Here is a 5,420-nt window from a genome sequence, read left to right on the forward strand (position 1 = left end):
ATTAGAAAGGTAGTTGGTGCTCAGGGGCTTTTAGTATACTCACAGCATTGTGCAACCATCACCACGATTAATATTAGAACATTTTTCATCACCCAAAAAGAAACCCCTTATCATTAACAGTGATTGACTTGATTTGTAATTTATAAATTTTACCACCAGTTTTTGAACATATCTCAATGAGAGAAGCCTCACTGTTGTTATACCCACGTGAGACCACAGCATTTTGCTGGCATCTGTTTCCTCTTGCGTCCCCTGTTCTTTCATTCCTGTCCACCTGCAGTTTCGGTTAGCCCTGCCCCTGCTTTCTGTTTTGTCTTTTATCCCATCAAGAGAATTAAAAGTACTGACTCTTCAGTATGGCAATTTGCAATGCTCACGATTTCACTACAATTTCCTGGCCGATATTCATCTGGCCAAGGTATGGGAAATGAAAAACATTCTATCCAGGTTAAAAACCACACCCACACATTATTATTCAGGCATAAAAACACATTTATTCATCAAAACTTTTACAAACTGAGAGCCCTTAAGAAACACACAGCAACAAATACTATATGGAAAATATAAAAATTCACCCGTCTCCTGTAAAGATTTTAACAAGTAATAAACTGTGTTATTCCATAGTCTTGAATGCTATAAAGGAAGAAGGTTCTTAGATAAATTTCTGTTATTTTTATTTAGAAAATTAGGCTGGGCGCAGTGGCTCACGCCTGTAATCCTAGCTTTCTGGGAGGCCGAGGCAGGAGGATAGCTGCCGCTCAGGGGTTCAACACCAGCCTGAGCACAGTGAGACCCCATCTCTATTTTTTAAAATAAATACATAAATAAAAATAGAGAATTAAATTATTTCTTAGAAACACATGACTAAAGGTCATTGTGATCCTACAGAAATTCCAGCAATTTGTGTTTTATATATACCAAGAAAATGAGACAACCATTTCAGCTCACTGCATTTCTGGATGGACAGAAACAAGTGAGGATGGTGGTTATCAGATAAACGTACACCTCCAATCAGATGCTATTGCCACGACAGATAAAAGGCCAAGCAGAGACCATGAGACAGAGGCAGAAGGGACCCTGGAGATCATTCACTCCTAATTCTATTTACGTAGGAAGAAACTAAGCCCAGGTCACCTAGCCAGTTAGCAGACCAGAGGCTAAAGGACTACCTAAAATAGAAGCCTGGGCCAGGCGCAGTGGCTCACACCTGTAACCCCAGCACTTTAGGAGGCTAAACAGGAAGATGGCTTGAGGCCAGGAGTTTGAGACCAGCCTGAGGAACATATTGAGACCCCCATATCTAAAAAAATTTTTAAAAAGTTAGCCAGGCATCATGGTGAATGCCTGTAGTCCCAGCTACTCGGGAGGCTGAGGCAGGAGCATCGCTTTAGCCCAGGAGTTCAAGGCTGCAGGAAGCTATGATTGTGCCACTGCATGACAGAGCGAGGCCCCATCACAAAAAAAAAAAAAAAGCCTGGAGAACAGAAAAGAGTGGCGCAGCTAATGTTCTCTGCTTGTCCCGACATCACTGCACATCCACACTGCAGGGTCTCGAATCTAACCAGAAAGATCCACTAAGGTTGCGAGCTGGTCTGGAAATGGAGTCAGAGAGAAGTATGCAGTCCTTGGGAATACAAGCAATATCAGGTTTATCCTTGTTCTCAAGAGAGCCTCAGATAATTCTTAACCAAAATCTAAGAGCTAAAAGAAAAAAGGCAGCTGTGACAACCCAGCAGGATGAGGCCGGAGCCAGAGTGGTCTCTCTGGGCTTGGGGGTATCAAAAGGTGACAGAAGCTCTAGTCCACCTCAGTGTGAGTAACGGGGTTGCTTTCGCCTGCGCTCATGATCACACGACTGATAGGGAAGATCCTTTTCTAGGTGTGTCCGTCACCTTGGGCATAAGGCACCTGCCTCACCTACCACTCCAATACACAAGGCTCTAGTGGCTAACCTTGTTGAAAACTTGGACTTTGCCCAGGACACATCACCAAAATAACTCTGGCACAAGGGAAAAATCAACAATGCGGTATCCCGGCCTCAAAAAACAAACACGTTCTCAATGCTGATAAGACAGAGCTCGCTTCAGAGTTGTTTAATCCCTCGTTTCAAGCAGATTTTTAATCATACTCTACTTTTTTGACAATTCTCTTTTATAGGAGGATTATTAGGTTGATTAATCAACGATCACAGACTAGCAGTACCTCCTGCTTAATCTAGGGCAGAGGAATACAAACATGGAGTCACTTTTAATCTGCATCAAACCTTAGTGGGGTCCATTGCTTCACCTGCAGAAGGAATAATTAGACAGATGATGAAGTCTCTTCTAGTTCTAAGCCGTGGTTTCTTTGACACAATCCACCAAATGTCCAGGTTAGTGCCATAAACATTCACTGAGAGGCTGCTGAAGGCTTGCTCTGTTGGGGTCAGGATCCAAATGCAAGCAAGACACAGACTCTGCTGCTGAGGAACTCACCATCCTATGGGTTAACTGTGGATTGAGGTAAACTTTCTCCTTTTCATATAGGATATTAAGGCAATAAGCTGGCGGTGCTTGCGAAGGATTAACTACAGTAATCAAAATAAAAGGTAGAAAAATCCCTTTGTTTTAAATATAAAGAACTACTCTTGTGTGTGCCGTCCTAGCGAAACTAGGGCAAACTGGTTGGTTATTTTAGAAGTTGTCCTGTTTTTCTCCCTTGGAAAGATTTATAAATTCTACTTGAAGTAACTCCTCCAGCCCCACAAATAGACATTTTGCCACTTAGGTTAAAAAACACAAATATGAGAACTAGCCATCTTGGGCTATTGGGAAACAACTACCAATCAACAAATCCTATCAACGATGTCTCTTGTCAGAGTAAAAGAATATAGAGCTAATACACCCTAAAACTGTTTTCATATTTATCACAAACTTTGGTAGTCTGCAGCAGTGAGGTAGCTTGAAAGAGACTTAAGGATGTAAGGTTACAGAATTGTGGACAGATTCCACCTCTGTGTTTCCTGTGACGGAAATGTATCATCTATGTGAATGCAGGGATTTCACTTTTAATCCTATACATACAATAAAGGCTCACCCATCATCCCTAAAGTATACAGACTTTGACTGTTTTCACAGTAGTGGCAAAGGATTTGCATTAAAACATCTAGCATTCTTCACTGTGGTTTTCCTTTGTAAAGAGCAAAACTGGCTGCCCTTCATAAATAAGCATTGAAGCTATAACTTTCAACTTGAGCATAACAGACTTAGCTGGTCACCAACAATTTCATACACTTCTAGCTGCAAGACAAAGGAAATGACTCAGCTTGCACCCGGTGTGCAATGGAAACAGGGGGAAAACTGTCCAAATCAAATAGCATACGTGCACATTTTCCCAAGGCAATAGGCCTAGTTTCTCTTACAGCGTTCTAGGGTTATTTCTGTTGTTATCGTATTGCTTTGCTGTTTAAAATTTATGTGCAATTACATAGTAGATGGGAACCCTTACCATAGAAGAGATCTCCACCAAACCATACTAGTAAATATAACACATGGTCCATGTTTGTGTGATAGCAAAAATTCATATCAAAAAATTCATTTGCAATCTATGGGCCTACAGGGGACTTACAACTATGCTCTGAGTATACGAAAAGACTTCCGGCATGGCTGGATTAAGACCTCTAGAGATCATAAAATGTGAAGAGAGAGCCCCACTCTCCTCACCCTCTGCCATATGTATTGAAGAATAACATTTTATGTATGCCAAAATTAATGCTGCTTATGTATAGATACTTTAATAGCAAAACATAAGTCCATGAGAGGAAATTTTCTCATTTTTTAATGGCTCTGCTTTACTAAGCATGGGCTTTAACTGCCTACTAGATAATCCAGCTGATGTTGGGTAGTCACACCTCCTTATGTGGCATGGGCTTTTAATAAACTTCTCCAAAGGATAAAATTCACAGGTTTTATAATGACTTAAAGATAGTGCTTTGACAAAAAATTGAACTAATTTCAAGCCCCCAGGTTAATGGACTCCTGGATCACTCAACTAGTATGAATGCAAAGGAATTTAGGCCAAAGAAACTCCACATAGAATGTTTACTTTTTTTGTTTTGTTTTGGTGTGACTGAACCGAATCCAGGGTTTAGTCCAGAGTTTAATGTTTAAAAATTAGAAGCCTGAAGACATACTATCAATAAGTGAGAAGGCAACTCAATGAAGGTGCCCATAAACACCTCGAGTGGAGAAGGCACAGAGCAAACATCTAGCAGTGGAGATCGTTTAGAAACTAGACATTCTCCTTAGGGACTAGTTATTTAACACTTGGTGACTCATAATCAGAAACCTCCTTCTGACTTGCTCCCTAAGAACCAGGCTAAAGTATTGTTAATTACTGGTGTAGGATAGTCAGACATAGCAAACTATCTCCTTCTAAAAATGGGGCTTGTCTTATAACAGGTTTCATCCTATGGCACAACTTGAAGCATTCTTCACTTTATGGCAAAGTTTGTCTGCATATTCAACCATACATACATTTATTAAGCAAGTACTTATTTTGTGCCTACTAAGTGCCATGAGCTGACCCAGGCAGTAGGGAGATATCAGTAAGCAGGAAGGATGAGATCTTTGCTCATTCTGGCTCAGAGAAGACTCATAACCCCAGCCAGATGTGAAGTGGACACATCTTACCAGAGGGTTCTTTCCTTCAGAGCCTATTTTATAACAAAAAAGACATTTGGAAAGAAAATTAAAACTATTTCTATTACCATGAAAACCTTTTGGAATTTCCAACATCTTAAAACATGTGCAAAAGCATGTCTTCCAAATAAACTTCCTTGTCTATAGCATATGAGTGTGTTTCTAATCATGAACAGAAATGAGGAGACATGCTCTTGTCCCCATGGGTATCCACGTGGCAGGTTCACCCTATTTTGAAAATGTCATAAAAATTCGGCACTATTGTAAAAAAAATATGTTGGTTGACACGATCAAAAGGATCAAATCATGTAAATATTATAAGTAACATTATTCACTAACAAATGGCCTGTTCTAGCAGAAAAAAAGATCATCTTCTCTAGCTTTCTATGGTAAATTATTTTACACTGTTTCCTAAATGTTCCAGCTGTGCTGAATGACAGCTGTAATACTTAGTGAAAATATCACCTTAGGTTATTGTGATGTTTAATAAAAGCGTCTAATTATTTTTTGAAGCTGTCATTTCTTCGGATCACATGAATAATTCTCTATTCATAAACTGTGAAATGATTTAGCCTTCCCAAGCGAGGAAGAGTTATTAAAAGTCTTATAGTCATTTCCAACCTTATCCTATAGTCATCTACTGTATTTTTACTTACCACAAATAAAACATCAACATCTGTCACCATAAATAATACTTTTCGTTACAAATGTGATTCCATAGTCAAAAGAAAAACAATAAAC

The sequence above is a fragment of the Lemur catta genome, chromosome 8 (genome assembly GCF_020740605.2).
Source record: "Lemur catta isolate mLemCat1 chromosome 8, mLemCat1.pri, whole genome shotgun sequence".
In the NCBI taxonomy this organism is placed as follows: Eukaryota; Metazoa; Chordata; class Mammalia; order Primates; family Lemuridae; genus Lemur; species Lemur catta.